Here is a 20,249-nt window from a genome sequence, read left to right on the forward strand (position 1 = left end):
TTCCTAGAAAAACACTTTGGCAAATCAAGAGGTATAAATAAAGATTCAGATGTTTATTGAACAGCACATAATTTAAATACAGCATATTTATGGATATCTGGCTGAGCAGAATCCATTGCCAACATACACCCTTTGGGCCTGGGTTTGATATCTGATGTTTATCTCAACCTGAAAAAACACAGCTTGTGAATCATTATCCACTTTTGTACTCTCTTTTCTCTGATTTTTTTAAATATAAAAATTACTATTTAAAAGTAAAAAAACTTATTACTTCAGAATGTACAAGCATGCTCATTAAGTTAGGCATGTGGGAATCTGGAATAATTAAACACCTGTAATTAACAAAAAAATGAATTAAATAAAGCCCCACTATTTGTCCCATTCCCTCTACAAATAATGAAATACCAAAAAAATTTATTACATTGCAATATGAGGCTTTCAAAAATCTGGTTTTTCACCCTGTCTGAAGCAGGCTGCAGAAGCACAAACCCTCTGCTACACAAGCTCTGAATTCTTTGAGCTGAGTAGTGCTGGCAAATGCTGCACCTTCAAACCAAAGAACCACAAAGGCCATGAAGGAACATGAGGTGAGCAATGATCTTTGAGATCCTGGACTCGGGGCAATTCAAATTCTGCAAGCCACACTGGCAAACCCAGTAGCAGCTTTCATGCTCTCATCATAACTGCTGCTTTTTTCAGGCTGACCTTGATTACTTTCCTGGTTTGAGCAAGGATGAAGGCAATTTCAAACGTTTATAGTCACTGGTGAGAGACCAAGGCCACTTTGCTCTGCTTGTTGGATCTCTTGTTTTGGACACTGAAGGAGCAGGAGAGTCCTATCTGCAACCCTCCTGTAGGGAGGAGCAAACCAGACAGATGGCAAAATTGGCCAAATAAATTATTCCATCCTCATATATGTCACACTCAGTATAAATTCAGGGATCACAGAAGTCAAGCTCTTCTTCCTTTTTCTTCCATCTGTGGCAGGCATCCAGGGAGGACTCCATCTATCCATCTCCTTTGATCCCTAGGCCCATGTGTTCCCGACCCTCATAACTCTACCTTCAGCTCCTGCCTGCCTTGCTGTTATCTCTGGAAGTGGTCCAGGATTTTTTGGGACTGCCCTGGTTCAGGGGAGAGTACTGGGAGCTGCTGGGGGTGGGAAGAGGCAATAAGAGTTTTTCACATTCCTGCACATACTTTTATATACTTGTACATATTTTCTTTTATCACCAGTATTTCATTAAAGCTGTCTAGTTTAGTTTTCAATCCAGAAAGCCTTTCTCCTTATTGTCTCTCTCTTTCCCTACCTGCATGGGAGGGGAAGGGGATCGAGAGCATTGTTGTCCTGAGTTTAATTCCCGATCCTGAGTTAAATTGTGACAATTACTTTACTCCCATCCATACTGTCAATTAAGGGATCAAGTACAACATTTGCAGTGCCGGGAAGAAACAGAGAAAAAACAATTTCACAATGGAAGGTCAAATAATTGGACTGTCACTGACAGTAGCCTTGTAGGACTGGAAGTCTATAGACCTGAGAAGAAATTGCAAACACTCCTTAACTTTCTCTTGTTCTTTCAAAGAGAGGAAAAAGAACCCAACAAAGACTGTACAACTATCCCCACAAGGTATCAGACATAAATCATAAAACCTCACAGTGAATGGATTTGCATGCCTTCTTTTTATAACCACAATTGTAATGAAACTTAGTAGAAAAAACTGGCAGTCTTTTAAGATGCCCATGCAAATCAAGTGCAGTGAGGTTTTTTTAGCACGGAATGATACGTCCATAGATGGCAAACCCATACACCTTGATGTACAGGTGCTAGTATCCACAGCAAGACTTGATTTCCTTCTCATTTATATTTTGATATGTTCACTAAAGTGGATGAGGTACATATTCAGCAATATCTCAACCTACTTAAAACTTTATGTGCAGTTTCCACCTCTGATGTGTACCCAGTCTGAAGTTCTTTTCTCTTACAAACTTTCATAACTGCAATTACATGTCTCCTTTCTCATCTCCTCCTAAAGATCCCCTTCATCACCTCCTGCAATCTCTCATCACATTGTAGTTTTTATACAAATAGTGTTACTAAAAGTTTTGCTTTTCCCAAAATAGAATTTATTATTTTTTCCCCTGCTTTGTTTCTTCAATACTTTAAAAAATTACTTAAGAAAAATTAAAATAAGATCTGCTTCAAAATGAATGTATTGCCAGTGGCTGAAGTTAAGACTAGATAAGCAGCAATTTTCTTAAATGCTTGAATCTCCAGCCAGCAAAATTAAATAACATTTTTCTCAGCTTCACTATCCCAAGATAAATAGGGGTTGAAAAAGAAAATGGTGACTATGCCCTGGATGGCAATAAATATGAACAACTTCTAAAACACACTTTCAAAAAAGATGTTTTAAAGAATTCTCTCAAAAGGCCTGCACATGGAGAAGATAATGAGAAACTGCTTCCCTTGGTTAGCAAACTGGTCCCAAACTGAGCATCTGCAAGATAGAGGAGTCAACACTTTCATCTTTAGCAAGGAGATCAGAGCAGGCCTTGGTGTCTGATGCTTATGGTAAATGCCCCATTTAGCAAGGATGCTACTGAACTCCATTCTTAATAGATTTGAGTCATATGATGAATTATAATAAAGGAATCTCAGTTACTGTTATTGACTGGGATGGAGTTAATTTTCTTCATAGCAGCTTGTACGGTGCTATGTTTTGGATTTGTGACTAAAACAGTTTTGATAACACACTGATGCTTTAGATATGGCTGAACAGTGCTGCTTTCTCTGCTTCTCATACCACCCCACCAGTGAAGAGGCTGGGGGTGCACTAAAGGCTGGGAGGGGACACAGCTGGGACAGCTGACCCCAACTGCCCATAGGGATATTCCATACCAAATTACATTTTGCACAGCAATAAAAGCTGGGGGAAGAAGAAAGAAAGGGGGACATTTGGAGTTACAACATTTGTCTTCCCTGCGAGTGATAGAGTCCTGCTTTCCTGGAGATGGCTGAACACCTGCCAGATGATGGAAGTAGTGAATTAATTCTTTATTTTGCTTTGCTGGCATGTGTAGTCTTGCTTTACCTAGTCAATGGTCTTTATCTCAGCCCAGGAGTTTTCTCACTTTTACCCTTCTGATTCTTTCCTCTATCCCACTGCAGGAAACTGAGTGAGCAGTGGTGTGGGGCTGGGCTGCCTGCTGGGGTTAGACTATGACATGTCAAAATAACAAAATCCCTCATGATGATGGAAAAGCATGCATCTATCCACAGACAGTATAATCAGGTCACCTTTCTATTTTCAGTGCCTCACTAGGACTTAGCACACAGTTCTTTCAAATGCAGATCCAGCTACAGTTATTCATGCTTTGCAGATGGCCAGGAGAATTGTATCTTGGACCATACACACCAGGAGTGCCAGTGCTTTAAGGCAAATAGCTATGGCAGTGAGTTTTGCTACCTACTCTATTTCTTTCAGATGCTCCTTCTTTGTTTGCTTTCAGCTGTTTTGTAGGAAAGTCTTGTGATTTTCTTCCTGTCAAACTCAAGCAATGGGGTTGGGAGAGTTATATTTATGTACAATGAATTAGAAAGCAATGGTTTGAAAGCAATCACCAGTTTACTGTGGCAGTATGTACTTTATGTTTGCCTGCCAGGCATCTATTTTACATTTTGCACAAATATAAGGGCTGAGTGTTTTGTGCAAAGACTTAACCCTCACCCATCCCCCTCAAACTCATAGGTTACAAAAGATATTTTTTTAAAAAACTTAGAAAATAAAATTCTGACCCAGCTTAAGAAAAATGTTTCTGACATTTGAAACCATAAATTTGATCAAGACCCCACCAGCATAATGCTGATCCCCTCCTGAATGATGTCCACTCAGATGTGAAGGTTTGTGCCTCCACTGTCTTTCTTTCTTCCCTTGAAGTCCATGTTAGTCCATCTCTGTGACAGGAGACTCACACAGTCAGTGAAGGTAAAGGAGCAAAATGAAGAGTGGTAAGGAAAAGATGTAAAATGAGAAATAAGTAAGAGAACAAGGTTGGTGGAATAAACCATTACTCTTCTGACCTCTCTTTTCCCTGGTGTCCCACTGTTGACTCTGCTGTTGCTGTGCTCTCTAGCTGAGCAAATTCTCAGGTACTTCCTGTCCTCACTTTCCTGAGGAAACCAACACCACTCCATAAGAGACATGAATGTTACTGTCCCCAGATATGTGGGCATATGCCTGTTTTCTCCTTTAAGAATCACTCTGCTGTTCTGGTAGAGCATGAGCTGTATGAGTGATGTGTTTTATTTGTGATGCCTTTCCCGTTGTGTAAGGCAGAGCACTCTCTCCAAGAGTTTTAACTAGAATTCAGATTAGACTCTTACTATATCAGAGCAAGGTTTATGTCTTCTCACACTCATTTTAGCACTTACAAAAAATTCTCAAGGTAACAAGCAGGCCCCAGCTCATTTACACCTCAGAAATTCAGCAAACTTTGAAACTTAGTAGAATAAAAGTGATTTATTGAGTTTGCTAGAAAGAAAGAATAATTTCCTGTTCTGCCTTGCTAAATCACTTTTGTAAAATATTAAAAGAGGACTCCTATTTCTCTTTCCCACACATCCCTGGAAAAAACAACCTCAAAAATGATGAGATTATTGTTCTAGGTTGCAAAGTAAAGAGAAGAAATGGAACTACTCTAAAGGTCCCACTCAAGATAAATTTTCTTCACTTCTAAGGGGCTTTAAATTCCCTCTGAATTCAGAGATGTAGAGTATTACCTGACAGAGAGTCCAACAGAACAGAAACATTAAGGCATAAGGAATAATTCATGATTCATTTTAATTTTCGACTCTCAGAGTTACATTTGTAAAATTTGGGACTCATACTATATTTTGCAAAAAGCATCCAAAGCTCTAAATATTTACAAATGGTTCTCAGCAGATAGCAGAAAGTATTTTAAAATGGCATTGTAACTTGAATTTTCTGTGCCTCTTTGCCAATGTGCCATGTTTTTACCTATGTACCATGCTTAAGTATTTGTCATCTGTTCATGGCCAAAAAATTACATATGATTTTTTGAATTTATACTACTATATCCCTATTTAGATATCTAAGTACTACAACATTCAAGGCCTTAATAAATGAGAAATTGAGACAATATTACTTGATATGTTCAAAAGAAGATGGTGGGGATCTTATCCCTTTATTTCCAGTGCCACTTTCCTGAACTCCAGTGATACTAACATGATTGGTTGTGATTTCCAAATGCTAGCACAATGCATCTTTAGACTGGCTGAGACTGAGAGTTCTTTTTCAAAAATGAACGGCAGACTAGGAAAAGATCACAAATATTTCTGTGTAACAGCAATAATCAGTATGATCTGTCTTCTATTGTTGAATGAAAAGATTCACAAATATGTTTCTAGAAACCACAGGCATACTAAGCAACAATCTTTTGGTTTCTATGGCTGTAATACAACACATAGAAGTAGAGCTGCACTATCCCCTCTCTACAGAATATGCTATAGAGGAGTACTGCATAATGCCAAGCATTTTCATTATACATGTCTGTTTGAAAAATATGCAATTTGTTGGATTAAATTTGTCATAGCTGCTTCCTTTCCAGGGCAGCTCTAAAGAAAAGTTTAGTCAATTCTATTTAGCCATTTTTAATATCTGAGTGAGACTAATGAATAAATGAATAAATGACAGTCACTGCTATTACTACATTGCTATTTTTCAGTTTCCATTTTTCAATGTATTTCTTTAAAAAATAGGATATAAGTAGATTAAGGTTGTATTCACTTTTCTGACTTACAAAACTTATTTTCATATATTTATTTTTGAAATTTCTAACATTGTCAATTAAGGTAAGTCATATGTTTTTGTTTAAATAAGTTGTCCTGTTATTATTGTGCTTGGTAAATCAAACATGTCTTGACCAGTTTAAAAAACTGCTTAAGAAGTTCCTTGTTCCTTCAAAATAATGGGCCTTCAATACACAAAACATGATTTTTCAGAATTTTTTAATATATGCCATTATGGAAACTAAATAGTAAACAGCTTACAGTTACTAGAACTAAATGCATCTTGTCTAGTGTGTATTCCTGTGTGAAAGACTGTAAAGTGTATTTCCATGAATGCACACTTAAATCCACCTCTCATTGTTTGCTAGGCTTGTAGTTGCTTTACAAACAGTTTGTTCACATTAGTATTAACAAAATTATTTGTTTAGGGCAATGGTTACAGGAATTCTGCTTTGTTTTCAGGGTTGCCTGTAGATGAACTATTTTTAAGAATAACTGGACTCACCTATAATTCTATAAATCAGAAGGTAGTATAAATAGAGAAGCAATGTCTATAGTGATAAACAAAGCACTATAGTGATAGTGCTAAGGTCCAATCACAGGCACTGGCTCGTGGTCACCAGGTTTGTTAAATGGTTAACATTATTTCTGAAGGATAAAAAAAAGGCCAAGCAGGACTCAAGAGCAGTACAAGTAATAAACTATTCCCAAAAGGCTGTTTAGATGAGAACATCGTATTTTGGCTAAACAGAGTTCAGCCACCTGAATGTAAGCTGTGCTGTGTAGCTTGGTTTCAGGGCTAGGTAATCACCAGGAAGAGCATTCTTCTATTCAAAGATTTTATAGAGGGCATTTAGTCTTCACTGTCTCTTTTTGAAGCCTACAACAAATTAATTTAGTGTCCACATACACCATCTAAACCTTAAGACAATAGTGTAACAACTTTCCCGTCAATTTATTGCTTCCAATACAGCAACGATTTTCTGGTTTTGATTTGGTCTTCAACTCCTTACTCCTCCTCTAATCCATTCTGCTGTACCTCACTTATTGCAACAATACCCTCCTTTCATTAACTACACAAGTTCATGTTCAACCAATTATCCAGTATGACCAACAGCTCCTTTCAGATACTAAACTATTAACTCATGTCATACATTCTCTAGCCTTATAACCCTGGTCTGTATTCTTTGTTTCTGGAAGGAATATATATTTGTTCATCTTTTTAAGGAAGGGGTCACCTGTGAGAAAGGCAGAAAGCATTTCTTTATAACAGTTTTGGCAAGCTTGCTCTTCTTCTGCAACTGTTTTGTAGATTTTAAGTTTTTCCCTTCGGACATCCTGGTTTAAAATCGTGTGCACAAATCTGTTAGATTTTATCTTTTTTAACATCAGGGAGACTTTTACTGTGGTAATGAAAAGGCAAGAGAAGTTCACTTATAGCTCTAGTGTCACCTGTGGCCTTATTAACCAGTAAAATACAAATGTGTGACATTTGGCCCTGGAATTCACATAAACTAAGGTGAGTAGCAGCCATAGTGTTACCACTAAGGTACTTTGGGTTCATCTTCTAGTCACTAAATTCCTGGAGGAGGAAGGATTTTACCCTTATGATCCTTGCTTGAACATGATATTCAGCCTCATTGGACAGTACTTCCAACTTGATAGAAAGAGATTTTTTATTTTTTTTCTCTCCATGTATCCCTATATGTACATAAAATATTTTGAGATGCTTTTGTCTGAGTGTTCTGGCCTTTTGTAAAGATGAGTTTTGTCTTGGTCTTAGAGGGGGTTTGAGTTGAGTTGTTTTTTTCTGCCTCTCCTAATATTTTTGTTTGCAATTTTGCATATAATAACAAGTTTCAGAGGTCAAATAAAAGAAATAGAAGCATTTTATTCACATGAACTTAATCATTTCAATGTCAGTTTGTACACTGTAAGCATAAAAGACTGCTTGCAGGTTGGTGGCTGTAGCTTGTTGCCTTCTCTATTAGCTGAGGAAAATATTAAATGATTGAGACGGTCTAAGAAGACTTAAATATGTGGAAGTGCTTTTGAGCCACAGCCTTCAGAGATGCAATGAGCATACTCCCTAACTTGATGCAGTGTTTTTTTCCCTAAAAAAAACAACCAACCAACCAAAACAAACAAACAAAAGACCAAACAAAAACCAATCAGACAAACAAAACAAAAACCCAACAACAACAACAAAAACCCACAACACTTATTTAATTGGCACATGAGCAGGATTTCCCTAGAGCTCTAGAGACTTATAGGAGAAGAAATGACAAACCTGTATGTCTGTCCCAACACCTTGGAGCTGTGCTAAACCATTCAAAAGCAACATTATTTCCACAGTGAACATAATATGCTTGTCATCTAAAAGGGAAAATATTCACGTAAGTAACTGAGATGAAAGGCAGCATGACCTACAGATGAGAACTGAAATATGAGGATGATACATCTTTCATTTTATATTAACAAATGAACAAAATTAGCACTAGTCCAGCACTAAGAAGAGGGTATAACAAAAGAAAATACTAAAACTAAAATATGTGGATTTACTTCTCACTACCAAAAATGTAGTAAGTGAAGATATCTAACACAAAACGTATATCAAGATTGCCTTGAGTGACACATGCATGCAGTTCAGCATGTCAAAATCTGATTATTTTTATTTTTATATTCAGGTCTGAGGAAATCAAGTGGAACTTTTTAAATTCAGCAATTCAGGATATTCAAAGTTACTATTTCAATGGTAACTGTATTTTGGTTACACTGCTAATAGCTAACTGTGACTTCTGAATAGCATGCCTGGTAAATTTAGTAGATATGTCAAAAAACCCATATTACTCTTCTTACAGTTAATAGGTTGTTAATGAGTTCTTTCTTTTTTTTTTTTTTTTTAATGAGTGATCTTTTAAGTGATTGCATTGCCTTCTGCTGAACATAATGCAGCTATTAGCCAAGACAAATAGAAAAATATATAAAAATATCTACATAATATGTATCCTGCATGCCATGTAAGATCAAACAATATACAACCTAATTATCCCAGCACTCTTTTCAAATCCATAATTTCCAAGAGTTCCAGTGAGTAAGTTCCACTTTGGTTAACTTGTCATGGAATTCTCTTCCAGTTCTGTCAGTGTAAGAAGGTTATTAGTGACAGGATTTTAGACTTGAATATTACAATTGGTTTTGAGCAGGTCGTTCCTTACAGAATTAAACAAAAATTAAAACAGTAAAATTGGATAAAACTATTTTATCTTCTCCAACAGAATATACTTAACTCTGGGTAATAGTAGATGTTTTCAAGTAAGTGATCGGAACCACAGAATGGCAGATGTGGATTTTTTTTGTTCCTACATTAGCTTTCATCTTGAACTTAATGCTCCAAAACTGACACAAACGTTGCTATTGATTATGACTATCCTGTACAGCCAATCAGTGATATCTCTAGGAGGTTTATCCAAGCTGCAGATGACATCAGGATACATCAGAGCTGCAAGCACATCAAGATGGCTTCATGCCAGGCCAGCTTCAGTCTGGTAGGGACCTTTAGCTTCATCAATGGTTTAGATTTGGAAGTATATCTGTTCCAGAAACAATTTAGCCTCTTTTGCATAGCACCGCAACTGGCATAATAAGCTGTGTGAGACTGCAGCTAATGCCATGCAAAACACAGTGTTCCTGGAAACTGGAGATGGGGGAAAAGCTGTAGAGAGCTGCAGCTGGGTAGATCTGCATGCACTCAGCTTGAGTCCAACAAGGATTATTAGCTTCAGTTCAATACTAGTGATAATACACTACTTCTTTCACAAACATATGGATGTCTCTGCTCTATATGTGACAGAGATCTGTTTGCTGGAAAAGCTGATTAATCCCAGAGCAGTGAATGCATGGAACTAGCCTGGGATCAGTACTACATCAGAGCTAACCAGCCAACTCTGAACACAGGATTTGAAACACAGGACGGACACAGTGTATCTTTGCAAAAATTAGCTCACAGCCAAACCTGGACCAAACCCCATCAAATGTGTCTTGTCTGGAACTGACTCAGCAGATGTCACTACATGTTCCTAACTGTCTTTACAGACTCCACTTTCCTTAAGCATAGGATATTTCTTTCTTATTATTGGCTATGGTGGCATTTAATGATGCACAATGTAATTAATATTTCCCTGCATTTATGACATTCATAATGTCTCCTCATACAAAAACTCTAGTTTTGTAATTATTTTCATTAAAAAGGTACTACTTATTTCCTCATAGTCATAGCTGTTATTCTGGCAAATAATATATTTCCAGTCACTGTATCATCATAAAATAACAATAGATTCTACTTAAGTTTAAAACAAATTTAAATTTTGCATATTTATTTTTCCTGGGTATAAATTATTTTAGATGTTACACCAAGACTGGACAAACCTGTGTGAGATAGATTCAGTATGCACTTGGAAGCTGGTGTTAAACCTTTTTCTTCATGTTACATGTTATGGAACATGCTCTCCTATCAAAAACGCAGCAATGTGACGACAGAAAGTACGAAACACCCTGTTGTTTTGAATTAGTTAAAAATATGGAGCTAAGTTTCCTTTGGCAGACTGTGCTGAATCAGGCATACAGTTTTCATAAAGCATAATGCTAGTGTAAACATATCCTGTCATATGTCATAAACATATGTCAGTTTACTCACAGGTAAATTTTCAGGATAAACTTCTATTCCCAGTTGTGCATGAAAAGACAAAACACAACAAAAAATATGCATTTTTTAATCTTAATCTACATCTACACTTGGCAGACTTTTCTGGTTTTGTCATTACTAGTTATTATACCCACTAGGTACTCACACGTGAGTACTGGCCATAGAAGGTCAGACCAAAGATCCAACTCCCCACAATGTACTGTCTTCAACAAAAATCCCAGAATGTCTTTAGAAATTCCGCCTGCACTTTTCATTCTACCTTTTTATTTATATTCTAACTTTCTCAGGCCCCACCAAGTTGCAGAATTCCTCATCAACCTCCTCTGAGCATTGTGGCTGGCCAGCAGCAGATGGTCAGTTTGCTTGGCCAGGGAAATAGCAAGGAGAAGGAAACTGAAAAGGGAGGAAGGATCCTGTCTGCTGCAGGGCCTACTTCAGTCTTCATGATGTCAAGCCTGCAAGGACAACACCTCTGGGTGGCATGTGCTCATTCCTTGGACACCTTCATGGAGCAGCAGACGTTTGGGATTCTCTGCTCTCTGTGCCCCTCTTGAGCCTGGTGTTATCTTTTCAACGCCTGGGGAAAAAAGGAACAGCATAAGCTTCTCCCTAAGACTCTCCCATCCTCCAACTGTTTTCAGCTCAGTGGATTTCCTGAGCCTGTTGTTATTAAGGCTTTGTTCCCTTCCCCCCAGCTTCTTAATTTAAACTCATTGCTGAGATTTTTACTGTAAAGAAAACTATGTTGTCAAACTTTGTTCTGATGAAAAATTTACACTAATTTTCTGCATTAATACTTCTATGATCACAACACAGCAGACCTGCTTCTCAGGAAAGATATTAAAATTATTTTTGTTTTGGTCCATCTGGGAGCTGAGCACACACTGAAGTGGGTTGGCACCAACAGCAAAAGCCATCTTGCAAAGCCAGATAAAGACTTGAACACATAGTGGATGGGTTTGGTTCAGCCAGGAAGATGTCAGAAAGTCATGGAGAAGGCTGGGCTGTGCATTCATTACCTGAGTACAGGTCCCACAATGGAGGTGACGTGACACTTTCTGCTCTACTAAGGGCAGCACTCAACTGATGTTTCCACTGTCCCAAGTCTGGTGCCTGGAACCTAGCAGCAACGATGTTCCAGCAAAGATGTGTTTGTTCACCCTTGTGCTTGATAGTTGTACCACTGAACCAAGAGAATGGCAAAAGAACGTGGTAAGAATAAAAGGTCGTATCCACACAGCATTGCATTGTCCATCATTAGAAGTAAAATTAAAACAATCTTCTGAAAATAATGATTTAAAAGGAAAATGGAAACATAATTACCAGCCTGCGTGCTACTGGGCAGCATCAGTCTTCACAATGCACAAAAAGGTGTATTGGATGTAAGGGAATTCCTTGGGAAACGTGGTAACAGCCTGGCATCAAGGGTATTTGTGTCTCAGACTCCAACCCCATTTGGCTCAGGGACTTTCAGAGTCATGGTTTCTGTGTCTCCAACTTGCAAGGGATTTCTCTCCCCTGAACCTGCCTGATACCTCCTTTAATTCACAGCAGTAGGTTACATTCTTAGCCTGGATGCTGCTTGTTCTAGCAAAACTGTGCTTCTGCTTATGCAGCTTCTTCTCCTGCCCTCCAAGCTGCTTCCCAAGGGAAGCAAACAGTACCGCCAAACCTGCTGTTCACACAGCACCTCAGCAATACTGGTGAATAAAAAAACCAAAGTGTATAGCACATGCACAGCCTGACGAATTCCTGTGGTAAGTATTTCCTACCCGAAATTAACAATTTTGTCATGTTTTCTTTCTAACGTCGCGTTAGAGGTGTTTTCTTTCCCCTCAACCTTTGCAAGCAGGCAGATGGCTGGACCCCTCACCACTACACCCCGAGCTGCCCCTTGCAGCTCTACAGTCGTTTTCGACGAGCAAATTCGTTCCCCAAACGAGCTACATCAGCCCGGGAGGTGCTCGTCCTGTTCCAAACAACGCAACTCCCTTCTCGTCCTTCCCAGGGACCTTCCAAGCCGGGAAAGTGAGGAAATGCCCGAACGGCCCCGCGGCCTCGCACCGCCCCCCCAGTCCTCGTCCCGAGGAAGAAGGGGGCTGGAGCCTGCCCTCAGCCCGCTTTTTTTTTTCTTTTCTTTTTTTTTTCTTTTTAACAAACATTTTCCCCTGCCTATGAGGAAACCCGGCGCTGCCCGGCGCTGGGGGAGGGTGGGATTTCCTTCCCATTGTCTGCCGGGCTCAGCCTTCGCGGCCGCCGCGTTAACTGTTACCGCTCCCGGCCCCTGCTCCGCCCGGGGCCAACAGGCACCGGCCACCGGGCTCCTGAGAGACACCAAACCACACGCAGACCAACGCAATAGCAGGGGTTACCCAAGAGCGGCAAGCAGGGCTTCAGACCTGTATATTAATGAGATTTTAAAAAGTCTTTCCAGTACGGACAAAAATAAGTCAAAATGACTGAAAAAAAAAAAAAGCATCCTTTTATTCCCTCAGTGTGCATCTTGAAGGCCACATAATGCAGTTACCCAGGGGACCTAATGAGGATATCAAAATATTTCAAAACAAGGCCCTTGAACACCCATAGATAAGCGATATGCCTGCCTTTCTGCACTTGATTTAATTCACTGCCCACCAGCTCAAACAAGGTAACGTGGCTACTGCTGCAGACACTCCCTACATGTTTGCTTTAGGATACCTTGTTCTTTCCAAAATCAAATATTTGTATCCTGAAACAAATATTTGGATATGGTCCAGAGTAGCCTTTACAAATATGTTAAGTACAGCCAAATTGTTGGCAAGGAGCAGACTTCAGGTAAAAACCTGTAAGGTAGGCAAACCACAAGGCTTCAACCTGCGTGTGCTTCCGCATTGGTGGAACTGAGGCCTAAACATCTGACAGCTCTCTAGGGGTCCTGAAGAGATAAAGGGCTAAAATATTTTTTTATACTGAAGATAGCTAAACTTCTGCCTTAAGTAAATATTTACATAGGTAAGGAGAACATACTGTAGCAGTGTAATAAATCTTTTTGCTACAGAGCATGACACGGGAATTGGAGCTTTGTTTGGAGTTACGGCAAATCCTCCCAGTCCACCCTGTTGTAGGGTGTACCTGGCTGTCTGGACTGAAATTAAAGATGGTTATATATGTTGCTAGCTACACTTCTCCTCTGGTTGCTTCTGGATGCAAAAATGGATGTGCCTTAACCACACCAGCTTGAGCAGAACTTTTAGCTTCATTGCATTGTAGAAACAGTAGAAAATTAAGGACCAAAATATTTTATCTTCTCATATAAGTATAGCTCAGATGCAATTTGTGCAGAGAAGGTTTTGAAGAAACCGAGGACAGCCAAGCCAGCAACATGCCATGGAAACTTGGCATATATTTCTATTGAACTTCTTTTGAAAATTACACTGCTTAATGAAATCAGAGCCAAACATCACAACTAAATGCTTAACATAAGGTAGCCTTTTTGTAATTATACTGATGGTAAATCCCTTCTTACTTAAAGAATTGCCTGTAAATGTCATTTGCTTTTTATTAATACAAGCAATATAACACAGTTAATAAATTATAGTACCACTGTTTGGTAGCTGCCCAACCCCTCAAGCACACTTTGAAAGCTGATTACTAGCACTTTCTTCCCTATCTATTTATTTTAGATAATGAAAATTGTTCTTTCATATTTAAATACATAAGTAAAGCTATATCATTACTGTGCAACTAACTGTTATTTGCACTTTATTTTTTAAAAGAGGATGTAAAGTCCTGATGCAGCAGTGTCAAACAAAGTGTGGTTTTAGACACTACTAGAATTCTTATTTACTGAGAGGAACTACCATTGGAGAAACTTTCACTGCACAGTGTGCAAACTCTGTCAAATCTTTGACTGACCAGGCACAACAAATGCATCTTTTTTATCATAGGGAGTCCAAAAGTATTTTAGTAACATTAATGCCTACTCATATGACTAGAACAATTTGCAAGCATAAATGTTTATAGAACTAAGTTTAGAGCACATTTTCATAAAGTATGTCACATTTCTAGTAGAGATTAATTAATTGTGAAGTTTATTACTTTTCCATTAAATAATTCTAGAAGTATTTCAGAAGCTTCAGAATGCATTTGCCTAGACATTTATTATCAATAATATTTCTCTCACAGGCCAGAAAGAAACAGGATAAAATGCACGTTTTCTTGCCACTTACATACGCGCCTATAATGTTATATATTTCATCTTACTATGTATCTCCCAGTCGTGCAGTGAAAGTGTGTATCTATAGCTCGCAACATATAGCAAACCCTGAGACACATTCTGTATATTTTAGTTTATGTTGCTCAAGGTATCCACTTTCAAAAACATTATCCAGAATTTCTCCAAGCTGGACTTCATGATAGGAAGAATTTCCATGTATCAGGGCCAGATAAGAGCCACATTTTTGCTCTGCAATAAGACAGGGTCCAGACCGAAGAGTATGATAAAATACATATGTAATAAATAGTTAAAGATCCGCTTCAAATGTATTATTAAAAAAATAATAAAAGAAACAAACAGCAACTCCAGCAGACACCACTAGAGTTCTCCTTCTCCCAAATATCCCTAGCACCATCCTAAACCCTGTTTACCCCAGAAACCTGAACTGTGGACAGACAGAAGAGGAGAGAGAGAGAGAAAATTCAGACACAATAAAACTCTGAGGAGAAAAATATGTGGAAGGAGGAGGCAGCAGCGGCCTGGGGAAGGGATTGAAAAGTTTCCCCTGGCTTAACTTCTCCCCCCCTGCAGCAGCAGAAGCAGCGGCAGCAGCACAAGGTGAGAGAGACTTTTAAGTCTGGGGAGGAGGGGGGTGTGTGCGGGAGGGGGGGGGGGGTGTGAATTTACAGCCTTGTGGATATTTCTGTGTCTGCTTCCCTGGCTTTGGGGTGCGAGAGACGCTGTGTCTCATGCTGGGTGGATTTTTTTTTAATATGATGGAGGATTATAAACATGGCGCCTTAAAAAAACTACAAAATCATGTACACACTGTTCCAAGGAGATGGGGGAGTGGGGACAGGGGAAGGGCTGGGCACCAGGGGAGGGGGCAATCCTGCCCCGCAGGGTGCCCTGTGGGGAGGGGGGAGCAATTATACTTAATAATAAAATGTGTGGGGCTGCGAAAGGGGAGGGGGGGGGGGGTGGGGGTGATGGAAGGCGGTTTTTTTTTATTATTATAATTTCATTTTTCGGAGTGGAAGGGATTATCTGGCAGCACGCTTGGAAATCGAGGAGAAGGGGACGGCGGCGGAGCGCGTGTGATTATTAACGGCGATTATTTTTGTCCCCGCACTTTTCCCGGCCGGGTTTCGGCTGGGAGGCGGCGGCGGGTCCCCGGCGCGGAGTTGCGGCCAGCGCGGGGCCGGGGTGGGGAGCGGGGCGCGCAGCAGAACCGCCGCCTTGGGCGCTCCGCCTGGGCCTGCAGGGAGCGGGGGAGCCGGGGACTCGCGTGAGAGGCGAGGCCGAGCGGGGTGTGGCGCAGCCTGGCCTCAGCCCCGCCACGCCGCCAGCCCCGCTCTTCTCCCACACGCGGGGCGACGGCTTTGCTCCCCACTTCCCCCTCCCCTCCTTTCCTTTCTCTCACACACCCCTCCCCATCTCCCCTTCATTTCCACGCTGGGGTGGGGTGGGGGGGATGTCTACTTGGGGGACGGGTCTTGGCCCGAGTAATGGCAGCTGCTCGACAGCGCCGAGTCTCCGCAGCAGAGGGACGGAGGGGCCTCCGCAGGCCGGCCGCGGTGGGAGAGTGGCCATGGCTTCCCTTCCCCGCGGGGGGGGACAGAGGAGGGGACGGGGAAAGGGGTGAGCTCGGAGCCCCGGCCCCTCCGCCCCCTCCCCCGGCGGCTCGGGCGGGCTGCGCCACCCCCGCGGCGGGGACGGCCTCAGCGCCCGGCTGGGCAGGCGGGGGACGGGGGCCCCTGGCTTCCCGGATCGCCCCGCTGGCGGAGCGCCTCGTCCTCCGGCACGGCCCCGGGGGCTCCCTCGCCTCCCCGGCTGCTCCCGGGTAGGGAGCGGCGGGGGTGACATGGCCCGGTTTCTCCGCTCTCCTCCTACGGCTTCCCTCGCTGCGGGCGAGGGGAGTGCGGGGAGCCCGGCTGCCTGCGGGCCCGGGCCCTCCCGCGCCCTCCAGAAACGGTTCGCTCGCTCCTCTCGGCCCGAAAGGGCCTTCCCGCAGCCCCGCCGGTCGCATTTCGGGGGAATATGTACTACTGAGGCCCTTGGTTTGGGGGGGGTTTGGTGTGTGAATCTGTCCCTGAAACCACGTCTCTAAATAACTCCTCTCGGTTCACTTCGTGAGGTGTTTTCCTTCATCCCCTGCCTCGGGGGTTGTCCGGGGGCCTACCTGTCTCATTTATGGAGAAAGGATGGAAGCATAGCTGTGGGGTTCCCTGTGGCAAGGACGATGGGGAGCTTTGGGCACGCTTTTCTGACCTTCCTTGCATTTCAGACAACAGTCCCCCTGCAAATTACTGATGTTAAGAACTTGGAAAACTTTGTGGGTCTTTTCGGGCTTATCCTGAAAACGACACACTTTGGGATTTTGTTTCCGTCTGCTGTGAACATGTCAAACAGAGCTTTACAAAGGCTAGAGCTGGGGTGGCTTGAGAGGAGGAAAAGGGGTGGAAAACTGTTTTGTTTGGTGCTGGTTGGTTTTATAGTTGTGCGATTTTGCATTTTAACACCCTGGAATCATCTGCCACAGTCTCTGTATTGTAAGGGTGGTACTATTTGTTGTAGTTTTGGGAAGACCTTCCTTTAGTGGGAAGCACCAAAGGTGGAAAGGTTTCCACCTTTCCAAAGGTGGAAAACACTTTTTTGTCCTAGTGATACGATTTATTTATTTATTTGCACTTTTGTTGCTGTTCTTTGTAGGACATTCTTTAATTCTTCAAGGGTGATCCCTGAGACAGGTGTTGGGAGGGTGGAAGTGTGGGAGTGGAAATGCCAGTTTGTGGTTCGGGTTGTAGTGTTGTAGTCCCTTGCGTTTTTCTAGTCCCTCACCTTTCAGCATGCAGGACTTGGCATATTTATTTTTTTTAAATTATTATTATTTCTTCTAGTTAGTTAGTTATCCACCATTCTGAGTGTGCTATAGAAGTCTTTAGGGAAGTAGACCATTTGCTGACTGCTGTTTTGTATAAAAGTGAAAGTGCCTGCAGAATAATTCCCAGTGTGGATTAATGTTTAATGCCAGCTTTTCCATGCCTAAACAAACCCTCTCTTGGTTTAACCTGATATTTGTATGAGGAAGGGAAGGGTTCAGGGGCTAGGTAATACAACAGAGAGCACTTTCACTTTCTGATGGTGAGTTTGGCTCTAATGAATGGTAAAAAAAGTTACTGTGTTGATGACTGTTGATTGTGCTAGGGATGGTGGTGCCCTCAAGAAGAGGCATTTGCAACTGATGTTTTGTATCAAGTCCAGCAAAGGACTGAGTGAGAAAAATAACTGTTCTGCTTGATCTCATTAGCTGGATAGTGGGATGGAAATTACCTAGTGATGAAGTCACCTGTATAAAAGGAGTTGTGAGTGTGTGGATGTTGGGTAGGGGTCTTAAGAGTTTGGTGGTGTGCTAGAAGATGCTCTTCTTCAACTTTGGAGCTTTATAGCACTAATTTAACAGGGAAGTGCCCTCCCTGCCAGTTAAGCTGGGTTGTGATTGCAGGGTTTTTTTTAATCTAAGCAAGCACTTACAGCTATTGTTTTAAAATATGTAAATATATATATTAAAAAAGTAAACAACAATTGAGTTTGTTCACAATGAACTACAATTCTTAGTAGTTTGTCTTCATCCTTACATATTGTGAGCCAAAGCAACACTTCTTAACTTTTCTGGAAAACTGAACACTACAGAATTAACAATAATTTCATGACTGTAATTGCTGTGTGCTCAATATGTCACTGCTAGGTCATTTGCTGTAATCTGGGGCTGTGTTCCAGGCTATTTGTATGTAGCAGGTGGTCTATATACAGGTATGTGTTCAGGTTGCCTGAGAGTCTCACCCACCCTTGTAGCAAAGAGTAGAAGTGACTGTTGAGAAAAGTCTTGAGGCTTTGGCAGGGAAAGAGCCTGGACCATCTTTCCAGCCTAACATCATCTCAAGAGCAAATGAAATGGTGAGAGTTTGAAAAGTGTGCTTGGCATTTCCACCTTGCAGGTAAATACGAGCTAGTGGGTACTGTTAGTGATGTGGTGCTTTTGGAGAAGAAAACAATGTGGATGGAAAATTAATTTGGCCTCAAACTCACCTTGAAGTGGTGTAGCTGTGCTAGCTGCAGTCTCTGAATTAGGATTAAATACTTAAAAAAAATGCATAAAAACCAACATTTAAAGATGTTTTCTCAATTTTAGACATCTAAGCTTCTCCATAAATGTCCACATTATCTAATTTGTTAGAAAATTGTATCATTACACACAATTTGAGAATCAGGGGAAAATTTGCATTAGGAGACTTGTTTTGGAATTCGGTACCCAGCTTCAGTCAACTAAAGTTCACAAATCTTGGACGTACCTGTAACTAGTTTTCATAGTTATTGCCTTCCACAGTTACCTAGAGCATTTAGCTCTCCACGTGTGTGAGGACTCCAAGCAGTGAATCTGTCCAGGATAAAAGTTCTGAAAGAGGGATGAGGTGGTGATGATGATGTCTTGAGCAAACATCTTAATTTCTTCTTAAATTAGTTTAAGGCTTTTTAGCTAGCTCCAGAGTAGCATAAGTGTAAGTAAATAAGTCTTATATTCCCCTTGCAGGTTGTTACAGATGCTAAGTCCTATTATAAACAAAATTAATCCATCCAAGGTATATGTGGCTCACACCAGTCATGAACTTGATTCATAAAATGCTGAGTTGTTGAAAATTACTGGCCTGATACACGAGTTTACTTTTGTGAATGAAATAAAGTAGATGGCACTTATTTGTTGCAAGCGCTAGATCAAAATTATTGGAGCAATTCTTTTACCCACGTCTGTCCAGTAAATATATGAATTTCTTTTTACTTTTGACCACTGATTTTATGAATTGGGGTGGCTTTCCTTCTGTGGAATACAACTTTCTTTAACCTTCCTTCTTGCACTGATTGTTTAGGAACTAATGTCTGATCATGTTCTTTACCTGCAGGGGATTTTTTTGTGTTGGTTTTTGTTGGGTGTTTTTTAGTCTCAGGAGGAGATGAACGCTCCCATAGTACTTGCATAGTACTTGGAGCGTGGTGCCCTGGGTAGCTGGGCAGTGCAACATATGTCATCTTTTATACAGCTCATACATTTTAGTCTGTCAGTGTTGCTTGTGCTAAATGTTGTGAACAAAGATTGTTCTTGTCAGATTCTGGATGATTTTTGATCAGTTGAATGTAAATTTAACTCAGACTTGGGTTATTGTTTTAATGTTTAATCTACCAGTTGGGAGACTACACCCTGCAAAATAGGTGGTTTGCAAGATGAGGCAGTGACTCCATTTTGCAGAAATTTCTTTGTAAGTTAAATCTTACATTCCTGAAACAAGTTTTCAGTAATTTTCAGTGCAGTATAATGATGCACATTCACAGTGGTGAAGGAGATCTAGTAATCTATACAAAATGCAAAACAAATGCGGAAAACTTTTTCTTTCAAGAAAGCTCAAATGTCTTTAAATGGTGTCTTTAAATTTTCTCAAAAATATGCCTCATCCTTCCTGGATGTAGTGGCAGTAACTGGAAG

The 20,249-nt window shown here is 40.9% G+C and overlaps 1 protein-coding gene across 4 annotated transcripts in view; it reads left to right on the top strand.

Moving 5' to 3' along the window:
- The first annotated feature begins 15,120 nt into the window (after positions 1 to 15,120).
- The window catches only part of ZMYND11 (zinc finger MYND-type containing 11), a 108,299-nt gene continuing 103,170 nt past the window's right edge, over positions 15,121 to 20,249 (top strand). For all 4 annotated transcript variants that reach the window (XM_051612591.1, XM_051612593.1, XM_051612592.1 and 1 more), the window contains exon 1: positions 15,121 to 15,331. The gene's annotated coding sequence lies outside the window, so the exon portion shown is untranslated. The remainder of the gene's footprint in view (positions 15,332 to 20,249) is intronic.

The sequence above is a fragment of the Apus apus genome, chromosome 2, assembly GCF_020740795.1.
Source record: "Apus apus isolate bApuApu2 chromosome 2, bApuApu2.pri.cur, whole genome shotgun sequence".
NCBI classification, from domain to species: domain Eukaryota; kingdom Metazoa; phylum Chordata; class Aves; order Apodiformes; family Apodidae; genus Apus; species Apus apus.